Raw genomic sequence first — 16,732 nt, 5'->3', positions numbered from 1 at the left:
ACACACACACACACACACAAGCACTCTTACACCTCTGCCCGCCTGTCCGATCATATGCATGTACACACACACACAATAACTTCTGCAAAATACGTGTACGTGACCAATAACATTTTATTTTATTTGATTGAGGCCAAACGTAGGGCTGATTGCTTTGCCAAGGAGGAGAGGGGAAGGAGGCGGAAAAGGGGAGGGGAGTACCAGGGTATCTCAAATCAAATTTTATTTGTCACATACACATGGTTAGCAGATGTTAATGCGAGTGTAGCGAAATGCTTGTGCTTCTAGTTCCGACAATGCAGTAATAACGAACAAGTAATCTAACTAACAATTCCAAAAAAAATACTGTCTTATACACAGTGTAAGGGGATAAGGAATATGTACATAAGGATATATGAATGAGTGATGGTACAGAGCAGCATAGGCAAGATACAGTAGATGATATCGAGTACAGTATAACATGAGATGAGTATGTAAACAAAGTGGCATAGTTAGTGGCTAGTGATACATGTATTACATAAGGATGCAGTCGATGATATAGAGTACAGTATATACGTATGCATATGAGATGAATAATGTAGGGTAAGTAACATTATATAAGGTAGCATTGTTTAAAGTGGCTAGTGATATATTTACTACATTTCCCATCAATTCCCATTATTAAAGTGGCTGGAGTTGAGTCAGTGTCATTGACAGTGTGTTGGCAGCAGCCACTCAATGTTAGTGGTGGCTGTTTAACAGTCTGATGGCCTTGAGATAGAAGCTGTTTTTCAGTCTCTCGGTCCCAGCTTTGATGCACCTGTACTGACCTCGCCTTCTGGATGACAGCGGGGTGAACAGGCAGTGGCTCGGGTGGTTGATGTCCTTGATGATCTTTATGGCCTTCCTGTAGCATCGGATGGTGTAGGTGTCCAGGGAGGGCAGGTAGTTTGCCCCCGGTGATGCGTTGTGCAGACCTCACTACCCTCTGGAGAGCCTTACGGTTGAGGGCGGTGCAGTTTCCATACCAGGCGGTGATACAGCCCGGCAGGAAGCTCTCGATTGTGCATCTGTAGAAGTTTGAGTGCTTTTGGTGACAAGCCGAATTTCTTCAGCCTCCTGAGGTTGAAGAGGCGCTGCTGCGCCTTCTTCACGATGCTGTCTGTGTGTGTGGACCAATTCAGTTTGTCTGTGATGTGTATGCCAAGGAACTTAAAACTTGCTACCCTCTCCACTACTGTTCCATCGATGTGGATAGGGGGGTGTTCCCTCTGCTGTTTCCTGAAGTCCACAATCATCTCCTTAGTTTTGTTGACGTTGAGTGTGAGGTTATTTTCCTGACACCACACTCCGAGGGCCCTCACCTCCTCCCTGTAGGCCGTCTCGTCGTTGTTGGTAATCAAGCCTACCACTGTTGTGTCGTCCGCAAACTTGATGATTGAGTTGGAGGCGTGCGTGGCCACGCAGTCGTGGGTAAACAGGGAGTACAGGAGAGGGCTCAGAACGCACCCTTGTGGGGCCCCAGTGTTGAGGATCAGAGGGGTGGAGATGTTGTCCAGTACCCAGTTGCACAGGGCGGGGTCGAAACCCAGGGCCTCGAGCTTGATGACGAGCTTGGAGGGTACTATGGTGTTGAATGCCGAGCTGTAGTCGATGAACAGCATTCTCACATAGGTATTCCTCTTGTCCAGATGGGTTAGGGCAGTGTGCAGTGTGGTTGAGATTGCATCGTCTGTGGACCTATTTGGGCGGTAAGCAAATTGGAGTGGGTCTAGGGTGTCAGGTAGGGTGGAGGTGATATGGTCCTTGACTAGTCTCTCAAAGCACTTCATGATGACGGATGTGAGTGCTACGGGGCGGTAGTCATTTAGCTCAGTTACCTTAGCTTTCTTGGGAACAGGAATAATGGTGGCCCTCTTGAAGCATGTGGGAACAGCAGACTGGTATAGATTGAATATGTCCGTAAACACACCGGCCAGCTGGTCTGCGCATGCTCTGAGGGCGCGGCTGGGGATGCCGTCTGGGCCTGCAGCCTTGCGAGGGTTAACACGTTTAAATGTCTTACTCACCTCGGCTGCAGTGAAGGAGAGACCGCATGTTTTCGTTGCAGGCCGTGTCAGTGGCACAGTATTGTCCTCAAAGCGGGCAAAAAAGTTATTTAGTCTGCCTGGGAGCAAGACATCCTGGTCCGTGACTGGGCTGGATTTCTTCCTGTAGTCCGTGATTGACTGTAGACCCTGCCACATGCCTCTTGTGTCTGAGCCGTTGAATTGAGATTCTACTTTGTCTCTGTACTGGCGCTTAGCTTGTTTGATAGCCTTGCGGAGGGAATAGCTGCACTGTTTGTATTCGGTCATGTTACCAGACACCTTGCCCTGATTTAAAAGCAGTGGTTCGCGCTTTCAGTTTCACACGAATGCTGCCATCAATCCACGGTTTCTGGTTAGGGAATGTTTTAATCGTTGCTATGGGAACGACATCTTCAACGCACGTTCTAATGAACTCGCACACCGAATCAGCGTATTCGTCAATGTTGTTATCTGACGCAATATGAAACATCTCCCAGTCCACGTGATGGAAGCAGTCTTGGAGTGTGGAGTCAGCTTGGTCGGACCAGCGTTGGACAGACCAGCGTGGGAGCCTCTTGTTTTAGTTTCTGTCTGTAGGCAGGGATCAACAAAATGGAGTCGTGGTCAGCTTTTCCGAAAGGGGGGCGGGGCAGGGCCTTATATGCGTCGCGGAAGTTAGAGTAACAATGATCCAAGGTCTTTCCACCCCTGGTTGTGCAATCGATATGCTGATAAAATTTAGGGAGTCTTGTTTTCAGCCTTGTTAAAATCCCCAGCTACAATGAATGCAGCCTCCGGATAAATTGTTTCCAGTTTGCAGAGAGTTAAATAAAGTTTGTTCAGAGCCATCGATGTGTCTGCTTGGGGGGGGGATATATACGGCTGTGATTATAATCGAAGAGAATTCTCTTGGCAGATAATGCGGTCTACATTTGATTGTGAGGAATTCTAAATCAGGTGAACAGAAGGATTTGAGTTCCTGTATGTTTCTTTCATCACACCATGTCATGTTGGCCATAAGGCATACGCCCCCACCTCTCTTCTTACCAGAAAGATGTTTGTTTCTGTCGGCGCGATGCGTGGAGAAACTCGTTGGCTGCACCACTTCGGATAGCGTCTCTCCGGTGAGCCACGTTTCCGTGAAGCAAAGAACGTTACAGTCTCTGATGTCCCTCTGGAATGCTACCCTTGCTCGGATTTCATCAACCTTGTTGTCAAGAGACTGGACATTGGCAAGAAGAATGCTAGGGAGTGGTGCACGGTGTGCCCGTCTCCGGAGTCTGACCAGAAGACCGCCTCGTTTCCCTCTCTTTCGGAGTCGTTTTTTTTGGTCGCTGCATAGGATCCGCTCCGTTGTACTGTTTGTAAGGCAGAACACAGGATCCGCGTCGCGAAAAACATATTCTTGGTCGTACTGATGGTGAGTTGACGCTGAGCTTATATTCAGTAGTTCTTCTCGACTGTATGTAATGAAACCTAAGATGACCTGGGGTACTAATGTAAGAAATGACACGTAAAAAAAACAAAAAACTGCATAGTTTCCTAGGAACGCGAAGCGAGGCGGCCATCTCTGTCGGCGCCGGAAGTAGGATGCCAGGGACACCAGTGCTCTTCTCTCTTTCTCCAAAGCTACCATCCCAGAGTGGGGAATTTAAAAACCTAAGGGGGAATACACCACAGTGTAACGGCTTTCTTGTGGTGAAGGAGAGTCGGACCAAAATGCAGCGTGATGTTATTTTAATGAAGGAAAAAACTATACATGAAGAAACTACAAAATAATGAAATGTGAAAACCGAAACAGCCCTATCTGGTGCAAGCACAAAGACAGGAACAATCACCCACAAACACACAGTGAAACCCAGGCTACCTAAATATGGTTCCCAATCAGAGACAACGATAAACACCTGCCTCTGATTGAGAACCACTCCAGACAGCCATAGACTTTGCTAGATACCCCCACTAAGCCACACACCCAATACCTAACAAAAACCCCAAGACAAAACACACCACAATAAACCCATGTCACACCCTGGCCTGACCAAATAAATAAAGACAAACACAATATACTTCGACCAGGGCGTGACACACAGACCTGGCAACCCGCTCAGCAGAGGAACTCACTCTTATTAGAGGCAGCAGCCATTCTGGCTCACATTGGATTTACTGTATAGAATCAGTGCCCTTCCTGACTGTTTAATGTAAAATATGAAGTATTCATTTCCTTTTTAATAGGCCACCCCTGGTGTTCATTCTCAGTGTGTAGGATGTTTTAATAGGCCAGGCCTGGTGGTCATACTCAGTGTGTAGGCTGTGAGAATGTACAGATGGAGTAATTATAACACATTTTGGGAAAGACTAGCTCAACCTGCTAAATGAAATCAGATGTATTGTGAAAAACCTTCAGTCTCGTTATTAACACCCCCAAGCATGCAGTTTTTAAGCTCTGTCATCTGTTGGAAGATTTTATGAAAAGGTACAAAGGTCAGCAAATGAAAGAAAATGTATTGATTTGTGATTTGTTCCTTTTCTTTGTCAGCACACCTGCTATTCTTTGAGTGCCGTATAAGATCTCTTCTCCTTTGATAATCCTTGAGATCTGATATCAAAGATGGCATTATCTCAAGTGAGATTCTGTCCCTATCCCCAGTGCTCGTACATGGGCGTCTTAAAGGGACATTACACTTTTTTGAAGTTAAGCTTATTTTCCATTAACCAAGAATGATAAATACTAGCCAGGAGATTCTGGACATTGCCAAGGAACCAGCTAACCCATTTTAAAAACAATTTGGAGGAAACAACAACAACAAATTGAACTTTCCCTTTAAGGTTTCACAGGAGAACAACAATACGAAAGCAGTGGAGTGTGAAGTCTGGTTTCCCAGAATGTAGGAATCAGGGGGAGATTTGAGGAAGAAAGAAAAATACCAATTGCCAGTTCATTGCCATCTTTAACTTATGTTTCACAGGTTTATTTATGGTTTGAGATCCACAACAATACAAAAACTAATGACATGTTGACTTTACATTCATTTTTTTTATTTAAAAAAATGAATGTACTCTTAAAAATACCATGTCCGCAGTCAATGTTTCTCTTTATTACCTCCCACCCCTTGCACCCTCCACTCCACAATCAATGGGAACTTAGTGGGACTGGGAACTTAGTGGGACTGGGGCTTAGTGGCTGGGGCTGGAAGCAGAGCACCTAGGCCCTGACTGGTCTGCCTGTAATTGAATGAGTGCCATGTGAGAGAAAAGCCCCACAAGAAAGAGTGAGAGAGCAGCTGACCAACTGGCCTGCTGTTAACTAGGAAAATGGAGGAAGATGCCACTCAGACCTGCACAGCCTAATGCAGCATGAGCTCATGGAATAGACTGGAAGCTCTCGCTCCACTCACTGTCAACCTGCATTCTTTCCACTTAGACACTCACTGACTCATTCTAACCTCTGGTTTGACAGATTTGGCATGCCCATTACCCAGAAAAGGATGACATCTCTGCTCGGTAGCTTATTAATCATGGCTAGAATAGCTTCTTGAGTGTTTAAATGCACCCATAAGACATTTGTCCATTTGATCATGGGACGGCTATGGAATTTCCAAAGGCCCAAAATAGACAGCGGTTCGCCATTTTCATTGACTCAATTCACTCCAAAGGAAATACTATGTTCCTCACAAGTGCATTGCCTCTTGTACTGCTTTCCGCTGTATCATTCCCATGTGTTGGTGGTTCAATAACATGATAACAATTGCCATCTGCCTGTAGAGGTTTTTAAAGGTGAATGCACACACACACAGACACACATACATACATAAACAGATGTGCAGCAGACAATCACGCGCACAGGCAGAGGAGCAGTTGACCTCATTTACCAATTTATAGTTGTGTGTGTCAGGCTAAATATTGTTTTCTGTGATCTCCCAGTCCTTTAATGGCCCCTGAATGACATTTGCCACTTGGCTGCACTCTCACTCATTCACAAAACACACAGCCTACCTTCACATTATCTGTAGACTCCATTATTGCTTCTACAAAACATCTACCCACAAATAACACTTCACTGCTGTGTGCCTGTTCTTTACAGTAGCTGTATGTGGTTTGTACTTTAAAATGTCCCCATCCAACTTGTATTTCATCAAGAGTCAGCTTGAAGTTCAGCCCCTGTTTTTTGTTCTCTTTTGTTTGACAGGCTGTTCCATTACATCAAGTGGTCCAACTGCTTCTGTTCTGTTGGCCTCCACCACATCTAAGCCGGTAAGACATGACATCACCTTTTAAATTACTTCATTTCTTCCAGTCGTGTGATGGACTGTTTCTTTGTACCTCATCAAACTTGAATCATTTGTTTGTTATATATCATTTCAGTATTTAGGTCATTTTATTAACCAATAATGACAACATTTATGAAATCTACCATACTTAGTTTTTACATTTGACTTTGTTTTAAATGTCATCCATGAGCTAAATACCACTTGGCTTCCCCAAAGACAAGAAACTATCAAATCAGATGTATGGCTTATTAACCTGGTCAGGTTTAGGTATCCTCCTCTTTTTCATGATTCATTTTATGGTGGGAAATACTTACCTGATTTAATTCCCTACTGCTTTAGGATAATTTATACACACTCTATTAGGAGGGAAAACCCTTTCGGGTATTTTGGGTAGTTTACACAAAGGCTGATAATGGGCCTAACAGGAAGTACACTCCTGGGGGTAAATTAGAGGCTACCCAGAGAGAGTTGCTCACTGCTAGGGTATAGGGCCTGCTTCCTGTCTGGCTGTCTCCAAGGCCCTGGGTCGATGGCAACAGGAAAGACCCCACACCACCCTAGTCGGCTCTGTATTTTCCCAGTTTCCCCAGCATCACAGGGCCAAGGCCTGACCTCCAGGCAACTATGTGCACCAGGAAAGTGGTCTGTTCCCGGCACAGTCTCAGTGGTGTAATTAATATTGACCCAAGAGGACAGGAGGCACACATGGAAACACACTGGGAAGCCTAGATGGGATCCTAAATGTACCAAATGGCAGCAGAAACAATTTGCAGAATGCATTCAACACATTCAACCTGCTCTGCCCCCATATGGGGCGGCAGGGTAGCCTAGTGTTTAGAGCGTTGGACTAGTAACCGGAAGGTTGCAAGTTCAAACCCCCGAGCTGACAAGGTACAAATCTGTCGTTCTGCCCCTGAACAGGGGGTTAACCCACTGTTCCTAGGCCGTCATTGTAAGTAAGAATTTGTTCTTAACTGACTTGCCTAGTTAAATAAAGGTATTCATGTCTGCGTTAGCTGCTCTGACAAAAATAAGAAAAAACTTGAGGTTCAGGAGCTCCAATTAAAATCAGGTACATTCAATGATGTGCATAAACCCTGGATTGCTGATGCTATTTGTTGGCCATTGAGAGGCTTTGAAGCTACCGGTCGGCCATGTTGGTACTCCCGAGCAGTCCTCCACAGGAATTAATGGAATTCTACAATATTTCAATGAAGTGTTTCAAGGACAAAATTACATGTATTTCAGTATTTTTTGGGGGTTGTAGTGGGGACAGTAACATTAGTACTCAAAATAATATATACTTGTTTTTAATCATGTTTAGCTAACATTAATATAATTTTAAAGTATGCATTAAGGTGTCTGTAAAATAATAAACGTGTCAAAAACGAATGTGGACATTAATAAATGCATTCCTATAGTTTCCCAAATATTTTTTTACACTGGAGGACGAGTACCAAGATGGCAGCGTGGTGGCTTCAGTACATAACCCCTGTCAGTCATCCAGGGTTTATATACATCGTTGGGTACACCAGTTGCCAGCACAAACTGTGAAACCAGGGTGGAGAGCAGAAGAATAATTAATTCTGAGACTCGCTGACCACCAACAAAGTGCCCCGTCAGCAATAACCAACAATAAGTCCCTCCAGCTCCAGCAAACTTTGAATCCCAGTGATTTCTTTAACTGAGCTGTGAGCCCCCGCTTGCTATGCTGTTCAGACTGGCTTGCCTGAGAGACAGAGGCTGTGTACAGCAGTACTGCCCAGTGCCCAGTACAGCAGTGACCTCTGGCAGCTAGTTTCCATGCTGCAGTGTTCCCTATTGGCCACTCAGTAGCGTAGCAACATCCGCTACATTTGTTAGCCCTGTGAAAAGGGGGTCGCCCAGGGATACTGCCGGGCCAAGCCATTTCTGGGGTGAAATTGCGGAGAGAAAAGAAAATCCCAACGTTGTCAGCATAAATCCCTACGAAGAGGTATAGCTGCGCTTATCAGATTGTGTGACGAGTGTGGCTGTTTCTGTGGTATGTGTGTGGGTGCATAATATGCATGTGACGTTTTGTCTCTTCGTGGTGTGGGAGCTGCTCCTCCCTAATCTCTGTGTGTTTCTATGCTAGCTAGGACGTTCTGTGAACACTACAGACAGCACTGGTCAGGTTTCATGTGGAGTCAGTCAATAGCCATGAAGAAATAAACAAGATAAAACAACAAAGTTTAGGATTCCTTTAAACTGAGACGGGACATCTCGCTGGTGGCTAAGTCAGCAGCCTCACAAAGAAGGCATGGATTTCCAATGCTTTTTAAGCAAGCATGCTGGCAATACTGTAGAAGCAGCTGGTGTCTAATGGATGACAACCCAGGAGGGTTTATGTTGTGGCAAACATAAAATTGAACTTTAAATCGAGGTATAGCCTGAAGTCTGACTTTGGTTGTACAGTATAAACACTCTAAGGAAACGGTCTTAGTCAAACTTTTTATTTTCTAACTGTGATGTGAAGTTTGCTCACAGCCCACCCGATTGTTGAATTGTTATTGTCATGCTAAATATTAAGTCTTTATGCCAAATGCCATCACTGTCCTCACACAACCCTTTGCCGTGAACATGCTACAGCAGTTACACATTCTGCAGTACATCCTGTGGGCTGCATATTCTGTGGTAAATGCTGAGTGGGCTGCCAAGATTAATAGTGCAGGTGAAGTGAGAGGAGATGAATACCGAGTGAGTTGGGTGTCCTATTTTACTGTCTCTTATGTGTTTTTGTTAAAACATCAAGTCCTCGCTTCACTGCACTGCTCTGCAGCACAAGGTCTGTCTGTGTGATGGCTGTGCTAGAACAGGACAGAGCACGGCGTGAGATCAACAGGTTCAGGAATGACGTTGGCTCTTGACCAACATATACTGCTCAAATGGCTTACTGACGTGATATTATAAGACCAGGACTTTGTCTGTTTTCTACTATGTTAAACATACTGTGTCTAATCTATGTGCATACTGTGTATAAAAAACATTATGATTCTGATTAAGGCCAATGTAGGCCGAAATGTTTATCTTTTAACCTTGTTAAATAAAACAACAAATGTTTAATGGTGAGAGAGTTCCTTTGCATACTTTTTTCTAGTTCCCAGTTTGTCCCGGAGACGATTTTGTTGTTGTGTCATGGTCACCTGAAGCTCCCTTGATTGTCCCTGGTGACCCAAACTGTTTTAAGTAAAGTAATGAAATGGTATTAAGGTAAGTGGAATGCCGTTCAGTTAAAATAGTGTACAAATCTTTAAACAATATTATTACATTTGACATGATCACTTAATATTTACTTTTGAATAGGACCCCACCTTATATTTGAACTAACATGTGGATCTTTCTGCTGCGTTAATTCTCCCACACATTCATTACCTACCTGTAATACATCTCTGCACTTAAGGAAAGATTGTCATGTGCACTAATATTTAAATGATCATTTCATCTGACTATTCTCTCATTGATTTGATTTATATTGAACAAAAATATAAAGGCAACATGTGAAGTGTTACACGTAGTCTACAGTTGTGAGGCCAGTTGGTCATACAGCTTAGTTCTCTAAAACTAAGTTGGAGGCGGCTTATGGTAGAGACATTAACATTAAATTATCTGGCAACAGCTCTGGTGGACATTCCAGCAGTCAGCATGCCAAATGCACTGTGGTGTTGTGTGACACAACTGCACATTTTCGAGTGTGTAATGATAATGCTGTTTAAACAGCTTCTTGATATGCCACACCTGTCAGGTGGATGGATTATCTTGGCAAAGGAGAGATGCTTACTAACAGGGATGTAAACAAATTTATGCACAATATTTTTGAGAAATAAGCTTTAAACATTTCTGGGATATTTTATTTCAGCTCATGAAAAATGGGACCAACACTTTATATGTTATGTTTATATTTTTCTTCAGTGTATAATAGTTTTTCTTGAGTGTAATTTTAAGAGCTGAGATTTACTTTGAAGTGAACACCATAGTGCCCTCAAAGCTCATCACTAAGCTAAGGACACTGGGACTAAATACCTCCCTCTGCAACTGGATCCTGGACTTCCTGACGGGCCGACCCCGGTGGTAAGGGTAGGGAACAACACATCCGCCACGCTGATCCTCAACATGGGGGGCCCTTCAGGGGTGCGTGCTCAGTCCCCTCTTGTACTCTCTTTGCACTCATGACTGCATGGCCAGGCACGACTCCAAGGCCATCATTCAGTTTGCTGATGACACAACCGTGGTAGGCCTGATCACCGACAACGATGAGACAGCCTATAGGGAGGAGGTCAGAGACCTGACCGCATGGTGCAAGGACAACAACCTCTCCCTCAACGTGATCAAGAGTAAGGAGATGATTGTGGACTACAGGAAAAGGAGGACCGAGCACGCTCCCAATCTCATCGACGGGGCTGTAGTGGAGCAGGTTGAGAGCTTCAAGTTCCTTGGTGTCCATCACCAAACTAATATGGGCCAAGCACACCAAGACAGTCGTGAAGAGGGCATGACAAAACCTATTCCCCCTCAGGAGACTGAAAAGATTTTGCATGGGTCCTCAGATCCTCAAAAGGTTGCACCATCGTGAGCATCCTGACGGGTTGCATCACTGCCTGGTATGGCAACTACTCGACCTCTGACCGCAAGGCACTACTGAGGTCCAGTACATCACCGGGGCCAAGCTTACACCCCCCCCCCCCCTGTATATAGTCCCGCTATTGTTAATTACTGCTGCTCTTTAATTATTTGTTATTCTTATCTCTTTTTTGTTGGTATTTTCTTAGCTGCATTGTTGGTTAAGGGCTTGTACAGTTGAAGGCGGAAGTTTACATTCACCTTAGCCAACTACATTTAAACTCAGTTTTTCACAATTCATGACATTTAATCCAAGTAAAACTTCCCTGTCTTAGGTCAGTTAGGATCACCACTTTATTTTAAGAATGTGAAATGTCAGAATAATAGTAGAGAATGATTTATTTCAGCTGTTATTTCTTTCATCACATTCCCAGTGGGTCAGAAGTTTACATACACTCAATTAGTATTTGGTAGCATTGCCTTTAAATTGTTTAACTTGGGTCAAACATTTTGAGTAGCCTTCCACAAGCTTCCCACAATAAGTTGGGTGAATTTTGGTTCATTCCCCCTGACAGAGCTGGTGTAACTGAGTCAGGTTTGTAGGCCTCCTTGCTCGCACACACCTGTTCAGTTCTGCCCACAAATTGTCTATGGGATTGAAGGTAAGGGCTTTGTGATGGCCACTTCAATACCTTGACTTTGTTGTCCTTAAGCCATTTTGCCACAATTTTGTAAGTATGCTTGGGGTCATTGTCCATTTGGAAGACCCATTTGCGACCAAGCATTAACTTCCTGAGTGATGTCTTGAGATGTTGCTTCAATATATCCACATCATTTTCCTACCTTATAATGCCATCTATTTTGTGAAGTGCACCAGTCCCTCTTGCAGCAAAGCACCCCCACAACATGATGCTGCCACTCCCGTACTTCATGGTTGCGATGGTGTTCTTTGGCTTGCAAGCCTCCCCCTTTTCCTCCAAACATAACGATGGTCATTATGGACAAAAAGTTATATATATATATATTTATTTTTTAAACTTTTCTCCAAAAAGTATGTTCTTTGTCCCCATGTGTAGTTGCTTCCTTGTTGAGCGGCCTTTCAGGTTATGTCGATAGAGGACTTGTTTTACTGTGGAAATAGATTATTTTGTACCTGTTTCCTCCAGCATAAGGTCCTTTGCTGCTGTTCTGGGTTTGACTAGCACTTTTCGCACCAAACATGTTCATCTCTAGGAGACAGAACGTGATGAACAGAGAGTAGCAGTAGCATAAAAAAAGGGGGTGGTGGGTGGAACACAATGCAGATAGCCCGTGTAGCCACTGTGCAGGGGCACTGGTTGGTCTGCCCAATTGAGGTAGTATGTACATGAATGTATAGTTAAAGTAACTCTGCATATATGATAAACGGAGAGTAGCAGCAGTGTAAAAAGAGGGGTTGGGGGCCACACAATGCAAATAGTCCGGGTAACCATTTGATTACCTGTTCAGGAGTATTATGGCTTGGGAGTAAAAACTGTTGAGGAGCCTTTTTGTCCTAGACTTGGCACTCCTGTACCGCTTACCATGCAGTAGTAGAGAGGACAGTCGATGTCTGGGGTCTTTGACAATTTTAGGGCCTTCCTCTGACACTGCCTGGTGTAGAGGTCCTGGATGGCAGGCAGCTTTGCCCCAGTGATGTACTGGGCTGTTCGCACTACACTCTGTAGTACCTTGCGGTCAGAGGCCGAGCAGTTGCCGTACCAGGCAGTGATGAATGCTCTCGATGTTGCAGCTGTAGAACCTTATGAGGATCTCAGGACCCATGACAAATCTTTTTAGTTTCCTGAAGGGGAATAGGCTTTGTCGTGCCCTCTTCACGACTGTCTTGGTATGTTTGGACCATTCTAGTTTGTTGTTGTGGATACCAAGGAACTACTGTTTGTACAGATGAACGTGGTACTTTCAGGCATTTGGAAATTGCTCCCAAGGATGAACCAGACTTGTGGAGGTCTACAACTTTTTTTCTGAGGTCTTGGCTGAATTATTTTGATTTTCCCATGATGTCAAGCAAAGAGGCACTGAGTTTGAAGGTAGGCCTTGAAATACATCTGCAGGTACACCAGGTACACCTCCAATTGACTCAAATGATGTCAATTAGCCTATCAGAAGCTTCTAATCCCATGACATTGTTTTCTGGAATTCTCCAAGCAGTTTAAAAGCACAGTCAACTTAGTGTATGTAAACCTCTGACCCACTGGAATTGTGATACAGTGAATTATAAGTGATTTAAACTGTCTGTAAACAATTGTTGGAAAAATTACTTGTGTCATGCACAAAGTAAATGTCCTAACCGACTTGCCAAAACTATAGCTTGTTAACAAGAAATTAATGACTCCAACCTAGGTGTATGTAAGCTTCCGACTTCAACTGTAAGTAAGCATTTCACTTACAACACCTGTTGTATTTGGCACGTGACAAATAAAATGTTATTTGATTTGAAGTGCAAAGTGTAGGAATATGCCTATAGGTGAAATCAGACATGGTGGCATGGCAGGGAAATCTCAATGCTGTGAACCAAGAGGTTGTGAGCTGAAATCCCAGATGAGGACATGTTATATAATAATTACAATACATTGTGTGTTTATTCATATAGTATGTCAAATTGTGTTAAATATGTAGATTGAAAACGCTATGATAAAAGCTCTGTTTGTGTTTCGGTGTCCTTAGCATTGCCAAAAGACAGCTGTGAATGGATCAGTGGTTTACCAATCAGGGTCTTGATGGACCACTTTCCCTAGATAGAATGTTTTTTATATTTTATTTTGGGTGGAAGGGGAACGTTTATTTGAGACCATCAGGCTATGTCCCCGGGACAAACCGGGGACTTGACAAAACCTCCCAGGGGACCATGACACCACATCCCAAGAATGTCCTACAAAAGTCCTCGGGAATAACAGGGAACTAAACAAAACCTTCCAGGGAACCATGATACCACATCCCAAGAATGTCCTACAAAAGTCCTCGGGGACGTCCCAGAGACAAACTTGGAACTAGATAAAATCTCCAAGGGACAGTTTGACACAATGCTCCAAGAATTTCCTAAAACCAACCAGTTTTTAGGTTTAAAATCGGATGTTATTACTTTTTGGCTGTGCCAGCTAGTGACCACTCCGCATTGCTGCCTCCAGGGAAAGATTCATGACAATAAATGCCATCCTGCCTCTAGTTTGAGAACACTGCAACTTCAAACTAGGCCAATCACTAACATTTTCTATTCTATCCCATTTTTAAATGCCCCATATAATCAGTTTGAAGCTGTTTCACTGGTATACAGCCAAAAGCTCCTGACAAGGAAAATGTAATATGAGGTTTAATTACATATTTATATATGCAATTTAGCGACTTAGTCATGCATGCATACATTTTACGCGTGGGTGGCCCTATGAATTGAACCCACAACTCTGGCAGTGCAAGCACCTTGCTCTCCCAACTGAGCCATACAGGACCATATCTGCATACACCACAGGTCCAATGGGAAAAGAGAACAGACACAGTCAACCAGGTATTAATTTGTGCTACTTTGCTCGCAAATTTAGGTTTTCTCAAGATGTATGATTATCTTGCCTCTCTTCTGCAGTGAGGGCTGTTTTCCCTTGGAGTGCCCTCTGTACCTGAATGTGTTGCTATAGAGTTTCTGCTCCTGCTGAGAGAGAGGGGAATGACGGTTATTTGCCTATTAGGGGGTTTCAGGAAAATAGGGAGGAGAGAAAAATACGAATGTAGGATTGGCCTTGTATAATTCTGCTTAAGTTAGAAGCACAGAAAACAGTGGACAATAGTGACCTTACAGTTTTTTGAGTGAGTGAAGATTAGTGGGACTTTCTCTCTCCTTTATTCCATGTACAGAGCCCTAATAACAACCACATGGTATATATTCAGTCACGCATGCTCTGTTATGTTTAGTTAAACAGTTTTTAATCACACATGCTATATCTCATTTGAAATGTGTTATTTTCTCACTCTTGCCTCACTGGGGCCTGTGTGAACCACACACCAACAGACTATTTCAATAATTACAACTCCACTCTCCCGTTCTCCATGTGAATATATCGCCAGTCCCTGGGCCCTTTATTCTCACTGCAATGGTTGTTGTGTTTGTTTACCATTTCGATTGTGTTTGGTCTCCTGTTAGCAGTAGAATAGCAATAGTGGCACAGGAGTCAGTCAGGGATGAGTGAGTGAATGGGGTTAGCGGGCAGTGGGTGAGTTAAAGTAGCCATAGAATCTCATAACAATGCCTCTGCCCTAACTTCTACTCCCCTCGGTATCCCCTAGCTCCCGTTTCTCCACCCACTCTATCTCTCATTATCACCTTGTCTGTACATTCTCTCATTAGCTCTGTAAATATGGGGGAATTTTCTTGTGTGCTGCCAGCACGGCAGAGGGAATATTCACACAGTTTGATTGTGCCAGGCCTGCTGCTGCTGGTAGTGGGGCTGATGTGGGCTACTACTTACTCACAGTTCACTTAGAGTTCTGTCTCACATCAGGCCTGCTGAGCCAAGGGACCACAGTCTACACTAGTAACCACACAAATCGTAGAGGAGTGCTGATCTAGGATCAGTTTAGCCTTTTAGATCTTAATTATATCAACGGAGGCCACCTGATCCTAGATAAGCACTTCTACTCTGAGATGCTTTGTAAAGAAAGCCTACTGTCTCAACATGTTAGACTAACTGAACTGTCACTGGAAGATCAATGTATGTCCAAAGAGCAGTGGGCGTAACCCCGATCGCATACATCACACTTAAAATAAAGTGCTCTCCAGCTCAGGAAATCTGGGTCAAAGGCCATGATGATGACGATGAGTCTCATATATGGGAATGTGTGGATACCTAATCAATTGTACAACTGAATGCATTCAACTGAAATGTGTCTTCTGTATTTAACCTAACCCCTCGGTGAGGTGCAGGGGGCTGCCATAAATCAACATCCACGGCACCCAGGGTACAGTGGGTTAACTGCCTTGCTCGGGCAGAACGACAGATTTTTACCTCGTCAGCTCGGAGATTCGATCCAGCAACCTTTCGATTCCATGCCCAACACTCCAACCTGTTACCCAGGAAACATGGCTGGTAGGTAACAGGACCCTATAGGTTGGATGACACCTAGGCTTGTTTTTATTGTAGATGAATGAATGGAGAATGTGTGTTTCACCAGGGCCATCAGGGCATGTGGTGTGGTCTGTAGAAGAGCTTAAGAGACCATCTAAAGAACATTATTTAACAATGAGGTATTTGGTTTGATGGACTGAAACAAGGTTTAGGTTGCTGGAACATTACTGGAGTTGTTTATGAATCACTCTTCTGATGATGCAATCACTCTTCTAACAAGGTAACCAACCCCCCTTTTTCAAGCTGATAGTTGTATGATAGTAGTCATGTTTGTACCATTGAGTATATTTGATTCTATTATCAAACATATTCATACAATATAACTATTGTGTTAGTGAACATTTTGGATAAGATTGGAGGAAAATCAAAGGAAGCTCAATCTCTGATTGTGTTTTCTTGCAATGAGCGCCATCTGGTGAAAGTGGCATGGAACTACATAGAACACTATGTTGTCTACTCATGCATCGCTTTTTGTGTTCCCATCAGTGGTGGCTGGTGGGAGGAGCTATAGTAGGACAGGCTCATTGGAATGGCTGGAATGGCGTGGTAGCTCCAGCCTAAACTGGTTCCCATTGTCTCATCTGTTACTTCTATAACTCCTAATTGTAGACCAACTGAGTGAAGTCAATTCCATTGAAATGTTTTTATTACAATGTCAACAATACTACAGTGTTTGTTTGGAAGA

General features: G+C 43.7%; 1 protein-coding gene across 2 annotated transcripts in view; it reads left to right on the top strand.

The window, feature by feature from the left end:
- LOC109867608 (tetraspanin-9) overlaps positions 1–16,732 on the top strand; it is a 290,148-nt gene that overhangs the window by 29,826 nt on the left and 243,590 nt on the right. For both annotated transcript variants that reach the window (XM_031801318.1, XM_031801319.1), the window contains exon 2: positions 6,235–6,299. The gene's annotated coding sequence lies outside the window, so the exon portion shown is untranslated. The remainder of the gene's footprint in view (positions 1–6,234; positions 6,300–16,732) is intronic.

This window comes from Oncorhynchus kisutch, linkage group LG22 (genome assembly GCF_002021735.2).
Source record: "Oncorhynchus kisutch isolate 150728-3 linkage group LG22, Okis_V2, whole genome shotgun sequence".
In the NCBI taxonomy this organism is placed as follows: Eukaryota; Metazoa; Chordata; class Actinopteri; order Salmoniformes; family Salmonidae; genus Oncorhynchus; species Oncorhynchus kisutch.
The sequence above is the reverse complement of the archived record's forward strand: the minus strand, read 5'-3'. Positions and strand labels throughout refer to the sequence as shown.